Genomic DNA, 21,480 nt, shown 5'->3' with positions numbered 1-21,480 from the left:
ATGAGCAACATCTAATAAACCTCATACTGTGTTTGTAAGTAATCCAGGTGTTTGGAACCTCCATACCGTTTTTATTTGCGGTACATTGAGAATAGAACAAATTTATTTACACCCAACATGAAGTAGCTGATCAGGATTTGTGTTGCTCAATGCTTCACAGGAACTAAAGACAAAGTGGTATAATGCACTCTCTTTTATTTCATTGACTTTACCTAGTTATCTGATGAAGATTTGACATGATAAATACACATGGCATATTCTTCAACCAGAAACCTCTTTGATAAACCCAGCAAATGACGATTTGATTAAAAAAAAAAATATATTTATTAAAGTTTTTTAACACAATTTTTCTCCCTTACAAACAATAACACCCCCCCTCGTAACAAAAAAAAACGAGAAATTGCGCAGAGCAAGATATATACATGGCAAAATGATATATTTACACAGCTTTGTACACTGGCCCTCACCCGTACGTGCCAGTTTCCCCAACCCTTCATATTATCTCTTGCTCATCCACCCTCCCAGGCAGTCCCCCCTTCCCCCCCGCCCCCCCCCCCCGCCCCCCCCCCCCTCCCAGGACGTCTCCTCCACCCCCCCCACCCCCCCAAGGTTGCTGCTGCTGCTGACCGACCTTCCTCTAATGCTCCGCGAGATAATCCAGGAACGGTTGCCACCGCCTGTAGAACCCCTGCGCAGACCCTCTCAAGGCGAACCTAATCCTCTCCAACTTTATGAACCCAGCCATATCATTTATCCAGGCCTCCAGGCTGGGGGGCTTCGCCTCCTTCCACATTCGCAAGATCCTTCGCCGGGCTACTAGGGACGCAAAGGCCAGAATGCCGGCCTCTTTTGCCTCCTGCACTCCCGGTTCGTCCACTACTCCAAATATTGCTAGCCCCCAGCTTGGCTTAACCCGGACTTTCACCACCTGAGATATTGCTCCCGCCACTCCTCTCCAGAACCCCTCCAGTGCCGGGCATGACCAAAACATATGGACATGGTTCGCTGGCTCCCTGAGCACCTTCCACATCTGTCCTCTACACCAAAGAACCTACTCAACCTAGCCCCCGTCAAGTGCGCTCTGTGGACCACCTTAAATTGTATCAGGCTGAGCCTGGCACACGAGGAGGAGGAATTAACCCTACCCAGGGCATCAACCCAAAGACCTTCCTCGATTTCCTCCCCCAGCTCCTCCTCCCATTTACCCTTCAACTCTTCTACCAGCACTTCCCCCTCTTCTTTCAACTCCTGGTGTATTTCCGACACCTTGCCCTCCCCCACCCATACACCCGAGATCACCCTATCTTGAACTTTTTGTGCCGGGAGCAATGGGAATTCCCTCACCTGTCGCCTCACAAAAGCCCTCACCTGCATATATCTAAAGGCATTTCCCGGGGGTAACTCGAACGTCTCCTCCAGTGCCCCTAGGCTCGCAAATGTCCCGTCGATGAACAGGTCCCCCATTCTTCCAATCCCCGCCTGATGCGAGCTCTGGAACCCCCCATCCATCTTCCCCGGGACAAACAGGTGGTTACCCCTGATCGGGGACCACACCGATGCTCCAATTGCACCCCGGTGCCGTCTCCACTGGCCCCAGATCCTTAGCGTTGCTGCCACCACCGGACTCGTGGTATACTTTGTCGGCGAGAGCGGCAGCAGAGCCGTCACCAACGCCCCAGGCACGTTCCTTTACAGGACGCCATCTCCATCCTCTTCCATGCCGCCCCCTCTCCCTCCATAACCCACTTGCGGATCATCGCCACATTTGCTGCCCAGTAGTAGCTCCCCAGGTTTGGCAGCGCCAACCCTCCTCGGTCCCTACTGCATTCCAGGAACCCTCTCCTTACTCTCGGGGTATTATTCGCCCACACAAACCCCATAATACTCCTGCCTACTCTCTTAAAAAAGGCCTTAGTGATCACGATGGGAAGACACTGAAACACAAACAGAAACCTCGGAAGGACCTCATTTTGACCGACTGCACTCTACCTGCCAGTGAGAGCGGTAACATGTCCCATCTTTTGAAATCCTCCTCCATTTGCTCCACCAACCTCATCAGATTCAGTTTATGTAGGGTCCCCCAACCCCTGGCTATCTGGATCCCCAGATACCGAAAGCTCCCCTCCGCCCTCCTCAGCGGTAGGTCCCCTATCCCTCTTTCTTGGTCCCCCGCCTGTAATACAAAGAGCTCACTCTTCCCTACATTGAGCTTATAGCCCGAAAACTCCCCAAACTCCCTTAGAGTCTGCATAACCTCCACCATCCCCTCCATTGGATCTGCCACGTACAGCAACTGGTCATCTGCATATAGCGACACCCGATGCTCTTCTCCCCCTCGGACCACCCCCCTCCATTTATTAGACTCCCTCAATGACATGGCCAATGGTTTGATCGCCAATGCGAACAACAGGGGGGACAGGGGGCACCCCTGCCTCGTCCCTTGGTACAGTCGAAAGTACTCCGACCTCCGCGGTTCGTCACTACACTCGCCATCGGGGCTCTCTAAAGGAGCTTAACCCAATTGATAAACCCTACCCTTAACCCAAACCTACGCAGCACCTCCCAGAGGTACTCCCACTCTACTCGGTCAAAGGCCTTCTCCGCGTCCATAGCTGCCACTATCTCCGCCTCTCCCTCCTCCGATGGCATCATTATCACGTTTAAGAGCCGCCGCACATTGGTGTTTAGTTGCCTGCCCTTTACAAATCCCGTCTGGTCCTCGTGGATTACCCCTGGGACACAGTCCTCGATCCACGTGGCCAGCACTTTTGCCAGCAACTTAGCATCCACATTGAGGAGCGAGATTGGCCTGTACGATCCACATTGCAGTGGGTCCTTGTCCCGCTTTAGGATCAAAGAAATTGTCGCTTCCGACATTGTCGGGGGCAGGGTCCCCTCCTCTCTTGCCTCATTAAAGGTCCTCACCAGTAGCGGGGCCAACAGGTCTGCGTACTTCCTGTAGAACTCCACCGGGAATCCGTCCGGTCCCGGGGCCTTCCCCGCATGTATGCTCCCCAAACCCTTGCTCAGCTCCTCCAACCCAATTGGCGCCCCCAAACCAGCCACCTCTTGCTCCTCCACCCTCGGGAATCTCAGCTGATCTAGGAATCGTCTCATCCCCTCTTCCCCCGCTGGGGGCTGGGATCTGTACAGCTCTTCATAAAAGGCCTTGAATACCTCGTTTATTTTCGTCGCACTCGGAACCGTGGTTCCCCTTCCACCTTTGACTCCCACTATTTCTCTCGCTGACATCCTCTTACGGAGCTGGTGCGCCAGCATCCGACTAGCCTTTTCCCCATACTCGTAGGTCGCTCCCTGAGCTTTCCTCCACTGTGCCTCCGCCTTCCCTGTGGTCAACAGGTCAAACTCCGTCTGGAGCCGTCGTCTTTCCCCAAGTAATCTTTCCTCCGGGGCCTCTGCGTATCTCCTGTCCACTCTCAAAATCTCCCCCACTAACCTCTCCCTTTCCATACCCTCTGTCTTCTCCCTATGAGCCCTAATGGAAATTAGCTCTCCCCTGATCACCGCCTTTAACGCCTCCCATACCACCCCCACACACACCTCCCCGTTGTCGTTGGCCTCCAAGTACCTTTCGATACACCCCCTCACCTTCCCACACACCACCTCGTCCGCCAGCAGTCCCACATCCAGCTGCCACAACGGGCGTTGGTCACTCTCCTCTCCCAGCTCCAGTTCCACCCAGTGCGGGGCATGGTCCGAAACGGCTATAGCCGAATACTCCGTCCCCTCCACCCTCGGGATGAGCGCCCTACCCAGAACAAAGAAATCTATCCAGGAGTAGGCTTTGTGTACATGGGAGAAGAAAGAAAATTCCCTGGCCTGCGGCCTTGCAAACCGCCATGGGTCCACTACCCCCATCTGATCCATAAACCCCCTAAGGACCTTGCCCGCCGCTGGCCTCTTTCCAGTCCTTGATTTGGAGCGGTCCAGTGCTGGATCCAACACTGTATTGAAGTCCCCTCCCATTATCAGGCCTCCTATCTCCAGGTCCGGAATGCGCCCCAACATGCGCTTCATGAATCCTGCATCATCCCAGTTCGGGGCGTATACGTTTACCAACACCACCCACATCCCTTGCAGCCTACCGCTCACCATTACATATCGCCCTCCATTATCCACTACAATAGTCTTGGCCTCAAATGACACCCGCTTTCCCACCAATATTGCCAGCCCTCTATTCTTCACGTCCAGTCCCGAGTGGAATACCTGTCCTACCCATCCCTTTCTTAGCCTGACCTGGTCCGCCACCTTCAGGTGTGTCTCTTGGAGCATGGCCACGTCCGCCTTCAGTCCCTTTAAGTGCGCAAACACTCAAGCCCTCTTCACCGGCCCATTCAGGCTCCTTACATTCCACGTTATCAGCCGGATTGGAGGGGCTCTCACCACCCCCCATGCCCCGCCGACTAGCCATTGCCTTTTCTGGGCCAGTCCCGTGTCCACGCCTCCCTCACCCTCCAGTCCCCCAGAGGAGGGACCCCCGTCCCGACCACCTCTTCTGTGTCCCATTCCCTTTCGGCCAGTGCAGCAGCAACCCTTTTTCCCCCCCCTTCCCCCCCTCCCCTCCCCCTAGCTAGACCCCTGTCTAGCTTTTTTGCTTCCCCCATGTCACTCCCGTAAGTCAGCTGACGCCTGCTGACCCCGGCTTCCCCCGCCGTCCCATTGACCTCCCCGCGTGGGAGTCTCCCAATCCATATGCATTCCTTCGTTCCCCTTCCCGCCTTTCCAAAGCCCGCTCCGCCCCCTCTGGCGCAGCTCCTGTCGCGGCCTTGTCTCTCTCCCCCAGCCCATGTAACATTTCTTGCGCATGATTGACTCCCTATATACACCAACCATCACAGATCAAACCCCAAAACATCCCCCCCACCCTCACAAACCCTCAGTTAGAGTCCAACTTTTCGGCTTGTACAAAGGTCCACGCCTCTTCAGGCGTTTCGAAGTAATAGTGTTGGCCCTTGTATGTGACCCACAGTCGCGCTGGCTGCAGCATTCCGAATTTCACTTCTTTCCGGTACAACGCCGCTTTGGCCCGGTTGAAACCCGCTCTCCGCTTTGCATCCTCCATGCTCCAGTCCGGGTATATTCAGATCTCTGCATTGTCCCACTTACTGCTCCGCTTCTTCTTGGCCCATCTCAGGACCCACTCTCTGTCCGTGAACCGGTGGAACCTCACCACCATCGCCCTTGGCGACTCATTTGCCTGGGGCTTCTTCGCCAGCACCCGATGTGCCCCATCCAACTCCAGCGGCCTCGAAGGGGCCTTCGTGCCCATCATCGCCTCGAGCATCGTGCTCGCGTATGCCCCGGCATCAGCCCCCTCCACTCCCTCAGGGAGACCCAGGATTCGCAGATTCTTTCTCCTCGACCTGTTCTCCAGGTCTTCGAGTCTTCCTGCCCACCTCTTGTGTAGCGCCTCGTTCTGCTCCACTCTCACCGCCAGGCCCACGAGCTCGTCCTCGTTCTGACTGACTCTTTTCCGTACCTCCTGGATCTTAGCTTCGTGGGCCTTCTGGGTGATCCTGAGTCCTTCAATTGCCAAAAGCATAGGCGCCAACATCTCCTTGCGCTGCTCCTCGAAGCAGCGCTTGATGAACTCCTGCAGCTCCCCTTTGTCCCTGGCCGCCGCCATTTTGTTTTCTTTCCCTCCCTTCTCCCGTTGCTCCAGTGCTGCTCCTTTGCCGTTACACTTCTGGTCCGTTTCATAGAAGTTGGAGGGGGACCTCTCTCTTCCCTTCCCCACGGGCTGCGTCAAAAAAAAAAAAAAAAGTTCCGTTGGGGCTCCTCTAACGAGCCCGAAGGTCCGTCGTAGCGGGAGCTGCCGAATCGTGCGGCTTAGCTCCGCATAACCGCAACCGGAAGTCGAGAGGGAATCCTTTTCGCAGTGTTCGCTTCACCAGTCTGCCCCAAAAAGTCTATGGAAACTCCTGAAAAAGGTCTGAGAGTCGGTTCCAGACGGGAGCTGCCGAATGCGCGACCTACTCCTCCATGGCCGCCACCGGAAGCCTCGTCCCTGCTTCTTCAATGGCCTTGGTAGATCTTTTCACAGTTGTTCCCTCTGCTGCTAGAATTCACCTTTGATAGAGTCAAGTCAGATTGCAGCTTTAAGCTTGCCCTTCCCCCGCCTGCATGCTGGAAGAGGCCTTTGTCTATTCCTGCAGCTCAAGCCAAATCTTTTACTGTTTCTGCCGGGTCTGGCAGCCAAAAGACACAACATTCCAGGGGGACACCGTCAGGGGAATGCTGCAGTCTTCTTCCCACACCGGGAAATGTCAAACAAATGCCGTGGGGGCCCTGTAAAAGAGCCCAAAAGTCCGTTCCAAGCGGGAGCTACCGAATATGCGACCTAGCTCTGCATAGCCGCACCCGGAAGTCCCGCTTTGAATTTTAGAGACACATATAATTGTTACTGGGTATCTTTGGAAAATTAATGTGTATTGGATATAAAATATACTACTTGAAGCTTAACAATATCCTATTAGACATTTCAGAACAAAAACAAAACCAGAGCAGCCTCTTAATAAAAGAATAAGACATCAAAGTATCAAAGCTGAATAGTTATTTTGAAGTAATAATTTGTCTGTGTCGCTGGAAGCAAACTGTTAATCCAGCTATAATGTGAACCACAACTAAATGATCCCTAGGCTGATGTATCGTTTCTTGGTTGGCTTATATATGAAAATTGTGGTGCAACTCCATCATAACTTTGACTCCAAGGTAGTATTATGAGCATCACTGACCCAGCAAATAAAGAGGTTAAAATGCCATTAGCACAGCCAAAATTCAATGATTTCAAACTGGGTATTTCGATTATATTCGTTATTTTTTTCAGGTCTCTGGCAAAGAATAGAAAAAAAGAAGACTTAACATTTCAGTTGTGATTTATCAATTTCCAAACCATTTCAAAAATGCTTCACATACAGTTAATCATTTTTGGGAATGTGGCGCACAAAGACTCCGTGAGACGAATATAGTGAAGTCGATGAGGCTTTATTAAGCGTGTCGGTTCCCCAGCAGCCCGATAGTAAACTGGCCTGCGGGGGAAGACTCCGGCTTCTTATACTTCGCCTTCAGGGCGGAGTATGAGGTCAACGGCCAACCAGGACCCGGGATCTGTCAGCCAATGACATTAGGGCTTCCAGTCCCACATGACCCCCAATACATACTACCACAGGGAAAGAAAGTGTTTTGTCGACACTGGACAGAAATGACTAGTTATTCTGCATTTGGTAGCGTTGGTTGAGGGATGAATGTTAGTCAAGGCATCGAAAGAACCTTGTGCTGTTCTGTGGATAGTTTCACAAGATGTGGAAGCATGAAAATAGGTGGTCTGACGGGCAGTGCCTTTGAAAAGGCAGACCTGCCCCAGTAGTGCACCGTGATGAAATCCTTGCTGTATTGATGCAGCTGCCAGTGCTTCAGAAGCTTTATGGTGACCTGAATAGATCGCTTGACTAACCCTCTGCATTGGACTCAATGGGCGGGATTTTCTGGCCATTCACGCTGGCGGGATCTTACAGTCCTGCCGATGATGCACCCCTCCGCACCCCCCCGTTTTCGCTACGGTGGGGGGTGCGTTCATCGGGAAACCCCATTGCCAACCGTGGGTCCAGAAGATCCCACCACTGGCCACTGGAGAGTTGCCCTCCCTCATTGCAGAACAAGCCGTGGCGGGGAGGTAAATCCTGTCTAATACCTATTCTGCTCCCACTTCCTATCTACAGCAAGCACAGCATCAACTGGCTAAGCTTTATTTAACAGCATCTCTACCATCGGGGAGGATAACAGTGGCAAGAACAAGGAAAAGCCATCCCCTCAAACTGCCCTTCTGAGTCACATATCACTTTGTTTTGAGCATTTGTTCTGGTTCTTTGAGTATTGTTGGGTCAATATCCTGGAATTCCCTGGCAACATACCACAAGAACAACATTTTTCGAACAATGAGGCATGTTTAATGAATGCAGCCTGGAACTAGTAAAAAAAGATCCTTTACCCTTCAATAGAGTAAGTAAAGGCAACTGAAAAAGAAACATGACATTTCTCAAAACATGACATTTATTATCGCGAATGACAGTAAGGGCTGAAAGAATTGCTTTATTCTGTGTCCATCTTCATCACAGCTCAATGGTGGACTATTTATAGTCGGCACAACATCAAAACCACCCACAAATATCGGTTGCAGCCCCTGGTCACAAAATTTGCCTTTGCCCCACATCCCTGAATAATTTTGGTGAACCAAAACGTATCGAACCTGGATTTAAAATTAACAATTGATCTCACAGCAACTGACATTTATGGAAGAACTTTGCAAAGGAAAGAAGGACTTGCATTTATATAGTGCCTTTCCTGACCACGGCGTATTCCAAAATGTTTTACAGCTATTGGAGCAGTTTGAACTGTAGTAACTGTTGTAATGTAGGACATGCAGCAGCTAATTTAAACATAGGAAACTCCCAGCAACAGCAATGTGATAATGACAAGGTCATCTGTTTTTTTGTCTCGTTGATTGGGAGATAAATATTAACCAGGGCACCAGGGATAACCTTCCTGCAAAGTAGTGCCATGTCCACCTAGGGGGTGGGCAATGCCTCCATTGAGCATCTCATCTGACCGACAGCATCTCAGACGGTGCAGCACTCCCTCAGTGACTGCACTAGTGCGTCAGCCAGATTGTTATGCTCAAGTCTGGGAGTAGGACTTGTACACATAACTTCTGATTCACAGACGCGAGTGCCACCAACTAAGTCACAGATGACACTTTGTGTTTCCAACGTGCATGCCTGAAAGGCCTAGCTCTTATTGTTAGGCTGTGTCCCTGTTAGAACCTACACGAGGGCCAGGGGACAGGGCCGCTTAGGCTCCCAGTGACTCTCGTGGAATATGAACTACCCCACTGAGGGGGCGGAGTTCCCTCATCTGCAGGGAACAAATTTGGCCATAAATCCCCCGGCCTGAGTGTGGGCTGGGCGAGAGAGTCCCTTTGGGAAATGGTGTAGAGTTTTCATTCTGCAGTCATTAAAACCTTTGGCTTCCTTATTCTCCCGTGTGGTCACTTCCTCTAACTTAACACTAGCGATGGGATGGGATAGGATGGGGTGGGTTGGAGTTTCAGACAGCACCATTTCGGTTGGACTCAGTCACCTCTCCATAGTTCTCAGGATGTTGTTTCATCGGCCACAGACTTGCCACACTTTGTGAGGCTTGAGATGTTTGATGCAGGTACCAATGATTGGTTGCAGTACGTTGAACAAATGCACTGTTGTTTCGGGGCAAACACCATTGTTGGGGATGAACACCAGACCATTATCCTGTTAATGGTCACCCCGGACTCAAGGTCATTCATGGACCTGGTCACCTGTGTAGGAGAGCACTTCAACTCCACCGTCGATCATTGTCCAGTGGTACCGTTTTAATATGGCTGAGCGAATCCCTGGGGAGTCCATGACGGAATTTTTTGCCGCACCTCCGAAAGCTTCTGGAGTTCTGTGAATATGGGACTGCCCTTTCTGAGATGTTATTGGGCAGACTGGTCTGTGGTGTCCATAATGCGGTAACCCAGTGGAAGCTGTGCGCTGAACCCTGTCTGGACCTAAAGAGGGCTGTAGAGATAGCCCTATCGTGAGAAAGTGCAGAGCAGGGCATGCAAGAGGATGGAGATTCTCAGTCTGGGCCATACCTCGAAGAGTTGCGCCCCCTCGACCAGATGACCGCGGTCCTCAGCTCTGGATGGTTGCCCGCCGGGAGTCGGACCGTCATCCAGGACCCTGGGAGCTGGATGGGATCCCTCCCTGATCCTGATGAGACAGATCCCAGATACTGCAGGACGTGCGATCGGAATGGTCGCAGAGAGTGGTGTTCGCGAGATGGTCCGTCCTCCATTGCCCTGCCAGGCATGGACGCCCTCCCTAGTCCCACACCTTTTTCATGGAGGAGCCCATGGACAATTGCCGGCTTCTGAACTGCATCTCCACAGCCAATTCACGCCCTCACGATCCGTGCCAACAGTCATCCAATCCAGATGGAGTTGGACACTGGTGCTGCCATCTCGGTTGTCAGTACGGGCACTTTCGAAAAGATTCAGACGGGGGTACAACTCTTGTCGTTGCAGGACATCAAGGCCCAATTGGTCACCTACACCAGGGACCCTATGGCGATCGCTGGAATTACACTGGTCCCGGTATTCTACAAGCAGCAGTCTGCTTGCCTACCCCTGGTCATGGTGTGAGGCAATGGTCCCAGTTTGCATCTGGTTGCCTCTGCCTCGATTGGCAGCAGGTGTTCCCGATGATCTTGGGGGGGGCCGCACGCGGTGCTGGCAAAGTACCCCAAAGTGTTCAAAACCAGGCTAGGCACAATCCACGGAGAAAATTTACTTGGACCCTGACGTGCAACTGAGGTATTTCCGTGCTCGCCCGGTTCCTATGTGCTGCTGTCTAAAGTGGACGCAGAGCACAATTGCCTCAAGGACTTGGGTATTAGCCCCATGAAGTTTGCAGATTAGGCAGAGGTGGTCGTCCCCACCTTGAAGCCAGATGGCCCTTGTGGTGACCATGTGCCTTTGTGGTGACTATAAAATGACCATGAACAGGGCCTCCAAGCTGGACCTATCTGGGCTACCGTGTGGACCGGATGGCCTTCACCCGGTTGGAGATAAGGTACAGGCCATCCGGCAGGTCCCCGTTCCGGAGGAGCTACGGAACTCTGTTTGTTCCTGGGACTTGTCAATTATTATGGCAAGTTCATCCCAGGCCTTGCGACGATATTGGCCCCCCTGCACAAGCTCTTCAAGAAGGGTCAGCGAGGACATGGGGTCTGCCAGTGGAGATGACGTTCGCAGAGGTGAAGGAGCAGCTCTCTTCTTCCCGCCTGCTCATCCATTTCTTTTTAAAAACTTCAAAAATATATCTTTATTTGTGTTTGGAGTTATAGATGCAGAAAAACTAAAGACGAAACAGAATTTTGCACGTAAAAGACAATACAACAACAGTAACAATAACCAAAAACAGAAACAACAAGATTTGAGTCCCTCGCTGTCACTGTAACCGTGACTGGGGCTCGAATGCTTTTTAATATTTAGATATGTACCTTAGTGTTCGGTTTTTACAGTGGTTTGTTGGGTTACAGCCAAGGCTCTTACTGCCCCTTGCTTTACCCTTATATACACATGTGTGGTTGGGGTCATTCCCCTTGCTCGTCAGTAAACTCCGTTCTGCTGGTGGGGGGCGGGGGCCCCCGGAGGTGGGTCCGTTCATTACCTTGGTATCTCCCTGTGTGGGGGAGGCCATGATCCCTCCAGTGAGTGGCCCTCCTCCCCATTCTTTCCCTGCACCCCACTTTTCTGCACCCACTCCCTGCCCCTCCCGCCCTATCATAGCTAGCTCTACCCCCGCCGCCCCCGGTTGACTGCTGGTTGCAAACAGGTCTGTGACGAAGCTTGTGAATTTGTTCCATGTGCTGTGGAATATCTCCTCGGACCCTCTTATTGCCCCCCCTCATTCCCCCGTCCTGTCTACACCTCTTAAAGGTGGCGTTTAGCATAGCTGGTAAAACATGTGGTTTTCGCAGATGTGGGCCATGGTGGACACCTCAGTTAATCCGAAGTTCTGCCTCATCTGGTTCCAGTTTCTTAGTGTTGCTACGACCACTGGGCTGGCTGAGTGTTTTACCAACGGGAATGGGAGCGCTGTTGTGGTGAGGGCTCAGAGGGTCATTCCTGTGCAGGAGGACTCTATCATTTCCTCTATCATCTTCCTTTAGCCATCTCTTCACGCTCTTTGCCCAGTGGTAGTATTGCAAGTTTGGGAAGGCCAGACCTCCCATACTTCACCCTCCGCCCGCCACCCCTCCACACACACATACACAAATGCCATGATCATTTTGTCAATTTTCGAAAAAAGGCCTTGGGGATTAAGGTTGGTATGGATCTAAAGAGGAAGAGGAATCTTGGCAGTACGTTCATCTTGATCTTCTGCACCCTTCCCCCCCGGGTAAAGGGGGAGTGCATCGTACCTCTGTAGGTCCTTTTCAACTTCCTCCACCAGACTGGTCAGATTCCACGTGTGGATCTGTGCCCAATCATGGGCTATCTGGATCCCCAGGTAGCGGAATTTGTTTTATCATAGAATTTGTCATAGAATTTACAGGGCAGAAGGAGGCCATTCGGCCCATCGAGTCTGCACTGGCTCTTGGAAAGAGCACCCTACCCAAGGTCAACGCCTCCACCCTATCCCCCATAACCCAGTAACCCCACCCAACACTAAGGGCAATTTTGGACACTAAGGGCAATTTATCATGACCAATCCACTTAACCCGCACATCTTTGGACTGTGGGAGGAAACCGGAGCACCCGGAGAAAACCCACGCACACACGGGGAGGATGTGCAGACTCCGCACAGACAGTGACCCAAGCCGGAATCGAACCTGGGACCCTGGAGCTGTGAAGCAATTGTGCTATCCACAATGCTACCGTGCTGCCCTCTTTTGGGCTATTTTAAATGAGAAACCTTCCAGCTGTACCCCTCCCCTTTAAGAGCTGGTGCACTGTCTTCCTGGTTGGTAGCAGGTTAAGGTCCATGTGTAGCTTTATCCTCTCCTTCAGAAGCTCTACCGTTGGGGCCTCGGAATATCTTCTGTCTACCTCCAGAAAGGAGTCGATCAGTTGCTGCCTAGCCGCCCTCTCTTCCCTGTCTCAACAAGCCTTATATACTACAATTTCTCCCCTAATCATCACCTTCGGTATTTCCCAGAACGTGGAAGGTGAGATTTCCTCGTTCCGGTTGTTCGTAACGTACTCGCCTATGTCCTGTGATGTTTTCTCGCAGAAGACCTTGTCGACCAAGAAGATCATGTCCAACCGCACATCTACGTAATGTGGAGCATGGTCGGAGATTACTACTGCGGAGTATTCCACCCTGACTATTTCAGGAAGCATCAATTTCTCCACTACAAAGAAGCCGATGTAGGTGTAGGCCTTATGTACTTGTGAGAAGTACAAAAATTCCTTCTCATCTGGGTTCAGGAACTGCCATGGGTCCACTGTCCCCATCTGCTCCATAAACATTCCCAGTTCCCTAGCCATGCCTGTCGTTTCCCCTCTTCTGGGGTTTGATCTGTCTGCCAATGGGTCCTGTCCACAGTGAAAAGTACCCCCGCCCCATGATTAGTCAGTGCATCTATGTAGGGGGTTTCCACCATGGTCTTCTTTCTAAATTCCGTGTCCTTCCAGTTAACGCGTGCACATTTACCAGGACTACTAGTGCCCCGTTTAAGGCACCGCTGACCATGACGTACCGTCTCCATGGGTCTGTATCCGTCTTTGTCACTGTGAACACCTTCCTTACTTATCAGTATGGCTACTCCCCTAGTCCTCATCCCATAGCAGAAATGATCGGTCTGTCCCACCCAACACTTCCTTACCCGCAATTAGTCTCAAGACCGTTTCTTGGAGGAAGACTATATCCGCTATCCTGGAGGTGGGTTCTGTTCCCCCCTTTCCTGCGGGATCAACCATATTTATCTGGTGGATGTGGGTCTGCACTCCGGGGTTTCCCTTTGTTCGGGGGCCATCCAAACTGGCCGCGGCCGCCGTTCTCACTATACGGCTGGGCCCCTGCGTTCCGGGATTTCCGCTTGTCCAGGGACCACCCAACATGGCCGCCAACTGTGTGTAGGCCCCGTGGGTGAGCCCCTGCACTCCGGGGTTTTCCTTTGTTTAGGAACCCTCCAAAGTGGCCTCTTACGGTGCCTGCTTGTTCCATCAACCTGAACCTGACCTGTTGAAGTCAGTTTAGAGCCCTTCCCTTCCTTATCTCCATGCTCCCCCCATGGTACCACTGGCCCTCTGTCCCCCTTTCTACCCTCTCCCACCCACCCTTGTGCACCCCCCCAATTCACCCACTTACCTTCCCTCCCCTATCCCTGTGATCCCCCCTCACTGCCAGACGCTCCATCCCTACTGGGAGATGCATCGCAGCCTCCCTCTCTTTCATACCTCCTGCCGCTAGCTTTTCCCGATAGTGAGGCAGTCCCCCTCCTGGGGCTGATCTTTCCTCCTCCTTATGCCCGATCAATTGCAATCCTCTCTGTCTCCTCTTCACCCTTTCCTGCGCTCTGCTGTCCTCGCCCTTTTCTCCCTGTGAGCTGGTTCTCCTGCTCAAAGCGAGGCAATACTGTCCCGTGCAATTATTATTCATGTCCATCATTTTTCCTTTTTCTTTTCTCTCCTGGCGTCTTCCTCATCGTTGCTCTGTCTGCCTTCTGTCTAGGCCATTTGCCTGCATGAACCTATCCACCTCTGCCGGGGTGGTGAAATAGTATTCTTTATTCTGGAATGTCACCCAGAGCCTGGCTGGGAATAACATCCCGAATTTTATACCATTCTTGTCCGGGGCCGACTTTGTATGGTTAACCTTAGCCCTGCACTTTGCCAGGTCTGCCCCAATGTCCTGATGCGCTCATATTCTGTGTCCTACCGAAATGCTTGCTTTGATCTGCCGAGCCCAACGTAGGATCCTCTTCCAATTCTGGTATCTGTGTAACTTGGCAAATATCGCCCTTGGCTGCTCCCCAGCCTTGGGCTTTGCTCCAAGTGCCCTGTGAGCCCTTTCAATCTCAGATGGCTTGGGGAAGCTGTCCCTTCTGACCACGTTGTCCAGCATCTGGGCCACATAATCAGTCGGGTCTCTGCCCTTGAGCCCCTCTGGCAGGCTCACTATTCTGCCGCCGTGACCGGTTCGCCTGATCCTCGACCTTCAGACTTCCTTGGGTCACCACCAACGTTTTAATCTCTTTTTCCAAAGCAATGATCCTGTCGCTCTGGTCGGTAAATGCCTTTTTGAGCTCTTGGATTGCCTTTCCCTGAGTCTCCAGTTTCTTCCCGACTCCATCGAGCCCTGTCTGCATGGCGAACAGCGCCTCCGCCATCACCATCTTGACCACAACCCGGATCTCCACTTTGATCTGTTCCTTCATCACGGTCAATTCCTTGGATAGGATTGTCTTCTATCCCTCTCCAGGAGGCGGTGGAGGAGCCCGTTGTCCGGGTCGTCGGCCTCCCTTTCTCGGGGTGGCCGGGGACCCCTTGCCTCATGGGCCTGTCGACTCGCTTACTCACTGCTCCAGCCCTTTTCCACCGCTTCTGGCTTCCCTACGACCTCTTGAGCTACTGCTTGCTGGCATATTGTTCTACTTCTCGTCCTTTTCTGTTTAAGAGTAGAATAGGTCTGAATTCTTGGACTGAATTTGGCAAAAAGTGCCTAATTTACTGTATTCTGGATGAGAACCACCTGATGTGCAACTGCCCAGCGCATCCCTATTACCAGAAGTCTTGTGCGCCATCACTATCTCCTCAGATCATTTTTCTGTTGGCCTCCTCCGTGGCGTCAAAATTATACACTTTCTCCTGGTGTGTGGCCCATAACTTGCCAGGGTAAAGCATGCCAAACGGCACCTTGCATTTGTATAGTGCGATTTGGTGCTGTTAATTCAGCCTGGCGCTTGGCCAGGTCTGCCCCAATTCACTGGTAAAAGCAATTGGAATGTCCTTCCCACTTGCACCCTCTCGCATCTTTCACCCACCTCAGGATCTGCTCTTTGTCCTGGTACTTATGAAGCTTCACAATTTTCGCCTGTGGAGGTTCCCAGGCTCTGGGCCGCTGCTGTTCTGACCAGTGGGTGCGGTCCACCTCCATGAACTTGCTGGAGTCCTTCTCATTGACTAGTTCCCGAGCATCACTGCAATGTATTCTGTGGGGTTCCTCCCCTCCATACCTTCGGGCAACTCCACGATTCTTAGGTTTTGGTGTCGAGACCTGTTCTGGTTGTCTATTTTTTATTTTACGCCTTTCTAGGTCTTGACCAGGCTCGCTACCTTGGCTTTGATTGCCGTGATCCAGTCCCCTTGGTCTGTGGCGACCTCCTTGAGGTCTCTCGCCGTCGACTCTTGGGCCTCAAGCTGCCGCTCCCTTTTAGCCATAGCCTCCCTCATGGGGGCTGTTGCCGCCTCCACTGCTGTCTCAACGGCTGCCACGAGGTCTCTCTTCAGCTCCTCCCTGTGTCTTTGGAGCTCGAAGGTGATGAAGCCAATGAGTTTATCCATCAGCAGTTGGGTAACCGCTGAGAACTGTGTGGAGACGGTCCTTCCTGGTTCTGTGCCACCTTGTGTGGCTGTCGCCTCTGAGTTTGAGGTTTTCCTCCCCTCGTCCTTGCTGTCATAATATACACCAGTATATCATAGTGCAGACACACACACACACACTGATGGACATGCAGTGGGACCAATCAGCATACACAACACCGCAGCCAATCACCAATGAGAGCACACAGACTATAAAGACAGGGGACAGGAGAGTTCCCGCTCATTCTAGTAGCAGCCAGCTCGGAGCACAGAGCTCACAGCCTGCAACACAGACATTCACCATGTGCTGAGTGCATCACCTGGTTACGACTAGGCAAGGGTCAACAGTTAAAGCTGGTATTGCATTTACCCACAGTTCAAGTGTGTTAATATAGCTAACCTTATAATAAAATAGAGTTGCACCACTTCCAGTGTTGGTGACCTGTTTGTGATCCAGAACACCCAACACATCATGGTACAAGGAGTGGTTGCATACTAGCACTTCTGAGACCCACCTGCAACTAATTCCGGCATCCTGAAGTATGGAAAACATCAACCCGCCACCGCCGCTCCGCATCGCCGGCACCTCAGTGTACAGTGACAACCAGCAATGATACCCAGGCAAGATGTTCAAGATCCGGGTTCCGCGGCAGCTCCAGTGCCACGGCGATCTCCGCGAAAACTGGCGGGCATTCCGGCAAAAGTTTGAAATCTTCCTGCTGGCAGCCGAACTAGAAGACCCGGCCGATCCTGAAAAAACAGAGCTTCTCCTCACCATCGCCGGTGCCAGAGCAGAAGAAATCTTTTAAAAATTCAAGTTCTCCAGGGGCAAGACAGGAGCGACTTCCAGGCAGTCCTGGACAAATTCGGCAAATACTGTGAGGAAAACACACTCCAACCAGCAAGGAGAGGTAAGAGAAGCGCCAGTACTCACCTCGAGGCCGGAATCCCGGAGCAGAGAACGATTTTGGTCGGCGGCCAACTTTCAAAAGGGACTGCACTTGCGCTGTTGGGCGACGTCGCGCATGCGCAATCACGAATACGGCCATCAGTAAAGGAACTGCGATCTGCGCATGTGCAAACGCCTCCTACGTGCTACGTCACGCGCGTCATGGCGTCAGAGGCCCTGGACCACGCCCATTTAAAGGGGAAACGTCCCAAATCAAAGAAAAAAATCTTTTAAAGCTGTAAAACAACCTTCTTTCACCTGGAATGATAGCACAATGCCTCAGATTGAACCAGGAAATGAAATAAACCTCCGAAGAACCCTGCAACAAGCAGTTACCTTCGCCCAAACCGAGTCCGATTCCGACTTCCCGCAGACCAGTGACACCGAGGACCCGAGGGAGCCTTTTCAAGTCGCTGTTATAACAAAGAACAGGCTGTCCCCAAATCAAAACCACCAGCCGCTGTTGGTGCACAGCATTGATCCAGACAACGAGTGGTGTGCCACCCTGACGGTCAACCGATCCCAGACACGATTCCGCCTGGACACTGGTGCTTCCGCTAATCTCCTAGCGTGGTCAGACCTTCAGACCCTTGGGTTAAACCAACCATTCTTCCGTCGACCTGCCAACTAGTGGATTACAATGGCAACGTCATTGCTGCTACCGGTTCATGCCAACTCGAAGTGTCGCACAACTCGCGAAAAGCCATCCTTCCCTTCGAGAACGTGGGCTCCTCGAAGGACTCTGTGCTAGGCGCACAGGCATTCAAACTCCTAAACCTCGTTTAACGAGTACACTCTCTCTCTCCAGAGGACACGTCTGCCTTCCAGGATGTGGACTTCAGGGCGCAACTCAATGCCATCATCAACCAGCACCGCGACGTTTTCGAAGGCATGGGCACGCTTCCATACACTTACAAAATCCTGCTCAAACAAGACGCCACGCCTGTGGTTCATGCACCTCGCAGAGTCCCAGCACCCCTCAAGGACCACCTGAAGCAACAGCTGCAGGACCTCCAGGACCAAGGAGTGCTCTCCAGAGCGACGGAACCAACCGACTAGGTCAGTTCCATGGTGTGCGTAAAGAGGCCCTCCGGCGAGCTCCGGATCTGCATTGACCCAAAGGATCTGAATCGCAACATAATGAGGGAGCATTACCCTATCCCCAAGCACGAGGAGATCACGTGCGAGATGGCTCGGGCCAACATCTTCACCAAACTTGACGCCTTGAAAGGGTTCTGGCAAATTCAACTAGACAGGTCCAGCAAAAAGCTGTGTACCTTTCATACCCCGTTTGGCAGGTACTGCTACAACAGGATGCTGTTTGGGATTATATCGGCATCAGAAGTATTCCACCGGATCATGGAGCAAATGATGGAGGGCATTGAGGGTGCGCGCGTCTATGTTGACGACATCATCATTTGGTCCACCACCCCACAGGAGCATATCAGTCGCCTCCAACGCGTTTTCAAACGAATACGGGACCAAGGCCTTCGCCTCAACAAGGCCAACTGTTCCTTCGGCCAGACGGAACTCAAGTTCCTAGGGGACTACATCTCCCGGTTGGGTGTGCGGCCGGATGCGGACAAGGTGGCAGCTATCATGGCCATGCAGAAGCCAGCGGATAAGAAGGCGGTCCTCCGATTTTTGGGCATGGTCAACTTCCTGGGGAAGTGCATCCCCAACCTCGCCTCCCATACCACAGCTCTCTGGAACCTGGTCAGGAAGACGACAGACTTCCAATGGCTTCCCGCCCACGAGCGCGAATGGGAGGAGCTTAAGACCAAGCTTACCACGGCCCCGGTATTGGCATTTTATGATCCCACGAAGGAAATAAAAATTTCAACGGATGCCAGCCAATCCGGCATTGGGGCGGTGCTCCTGCAACACGATGAAGCCTCATCATGGGCCCCCGTTGCATATGCGTCACGTGCCATGACCTCCACGGAATAGCGCTACGCGCAGATCGAAAAGGAGTGTCTGGGCCTGTTGACTGGAGTCGACAAATTTCATGATTACGTGTACGGCCTCCCCAATTCACTGTCGAGACCGACCATCGCCCGCTGGTCAACATTATACAAAAAGACCTGAATGATATGACCTCTCGCCTCCAGCGCATTCTGCTTAAACTCCGGCGGTACGCTTTCCAGCTCCTATACACCCAGGGCAAGGACCTGATCATGGACCAAATGATGGAGCATAGCCGACGCTCTGTCCAGGGCAGTCAACACCCCGTGTGACCCAGAGGGGTTTGTCTGCCATGTTGACGCCCATGTGGCCTTCATGGCCTCCGATCTGCCGGCTACGGATGAACGCCTTATCCACATTCGCCGCGAGACTGCGGCTGACCCCCTACTACAGCATGTCATGCGCCACATGGCGGACGGGTGGCTCAAGGGCCAATGCCCGCAGTTCTACAATATCAGAGACGATCTGGCAGTAGTCGATGGTGTCCTCCTGAAGCTGGACTGCATCGTAATCCCGCACAGCATGCGCCAGCTCATTTTGGAACAGTTACACAAGGGCCATCTTGGCGTGGAGAAGTGCCGACAGAGAGGCTGTGTACTGGCCCGGCATCAATGAGGACATCGCCAACACAGTGCTCAACTGCCCCACCTGTCAGCGGTTCCAGCCGGCCCAACCACGTGAGACCCTACAGCCCCATGAGTTGGTCACGTCCCCTTGGTCTAAGGTAGGCGTTGACCTGTTCCATGCGCTCAGCAGGGACTATGTTCTGATTGTAGACTATTTTTCGAACTACCCGGAGGTCGTACGCCTGCACGACATCACATCATCGACGATCATCTGTGCCTGCAAGGACACCTTTGCTCGTCGCGGCATCCCACTCACTGTGATGTCGGACAATGGCCCCTGCTTCGCAAACGAGGAATGGTCCAACTTTGCCAGCAGGTACAACTTTGTGCATGTGACATCCAGTCCCCTGCACCCCCAATCCAATGGCAAAGCGGAAAAGGGCGTCCACATCGTCAAACGGCTCCTCTGCAAGGCTGCCGACTTCTACCTCGCCTTGCTGGCCTATCGTTCGCCCCACTCTCCACGGGTCTGTCGCCAGCCCAGCTGCTCATGGGTCGCACCCTCAGGACCACGGTGCCATCCATTCATGTCCCAGACCTCGACCACGTTCCGGTCCTTCAGCGGATGCAACAGCCTCGTGCACAACACAAGGTGGCGCATGATGCTCGGGCGACTGATCTCCCTGCTCTGCTGCCGGATGACAAAGTCCGCATCCATCTTCCGGAGGGTGGCTGGTCTGCAACTGCTGTGGTTCTTCAGCAGGTGTCTCCCCGCTCGTTCCTGGTTCGTTTGCCAGATGGTTGCATTCGCCGCCGCAATTGGCGAGCCCTTCGTCTCGTTCCACGCTCGCTACGTGATCCTCCACCGGTGCCACGCCCTCCTGTTGTCCCCAACCTGGACTATGTGGAGATTCCGAATATTCTGCATCCTCCTCACTCTGCCATGGCCCAGCCTGTTCCTCAGCCGGTGGCTCCTGACCCACCCTTGAGGCGGTCAACCAGAATTCGTCGCCCACCTCAGAGACTTGACTTATGAGTTTTACGATGTTGGACTCTTTGATCTGTTCTGTTATCCTGTTTCATCGTTCCAGTAGTTTGTATATAATGTTCATTTCGTTGTTGCTGTGACACCCTATTTTTCGGCACCAGGCATCTTCCCGTGTAAATAGATTAGCCTCATGTACATAGTCATGTAAATAACACGCACACACATAGTCAGGCACATTCACTACTGCAAGTCCCCCCCCCCCCAACCAATAAATTCTGGTGGAGAGGAAACCCGAGACACTACACGTGTAGTGTCTCCCACCCACCCTCCTCCTCTAACCTAATAATAAGACCCATTGGTGTAAGGTAAGTGCCATATTATATTATTATATTATTAGCATTGTGCAGGTCAAGGATTGGAGGTGGAGGAGCAGTCTCTGTCAGCGAGAGAACCTGAGAACATCTCAGAAGGTAAGCAAGTGATTTTTACTTTTATACCTTTTTTCAAATTGTGTGTGTCGGGGGGAAACTGAAGTGACATCACAGAAAAGCTGTGACCTGAGTGGCTGGTTGGGATTCTAACCTAAATTTTTTTTGAGTATTTGGGAACTAATTAAACATAATAACTTAATTATAATTTAGAGGATATCTAAGCCAGAGATCGGAGAATATTATAGTTAGCTATCGCATTTCTATTAGAAATCTAGTGCTAGGAAACAGATAGTTGACAGTAACTTTGCAATTTAAAAAAAAAGTATTAAAAAAAAAAGACAAATTTTAATTTTAATTAATTGACGCAATGTCAGTTAGAGGGGTGCTGTGCTCTGACTGTGAGATGTGGCAGGTCCGGGAGGCTTCCAGCGTCCCGGATGGCTTCATCTGCA

The sequence above is a fragment of the Scyliorhinus torazame genome, chromosome 8 (genome assembly GCF_047496885.1).
Source record: "Scyliorhinus torazame isolate Kashiwa2021f chromosome 8, sScyTor2.1, whole genome shotgun sequence".
Classification (NCBI taxonomy): Eukaryota; Metazoa; Chordata; class Chondrichthyes; order Carcharhiniformes; family Scyliorhinidae; genus Scyliorhinus; species Scyliorhinus torazame.
The sequence above is the reverse complement of the archived record's forward strand: the minus strand, read 5'-3'. Positions refer to the sequence as shown.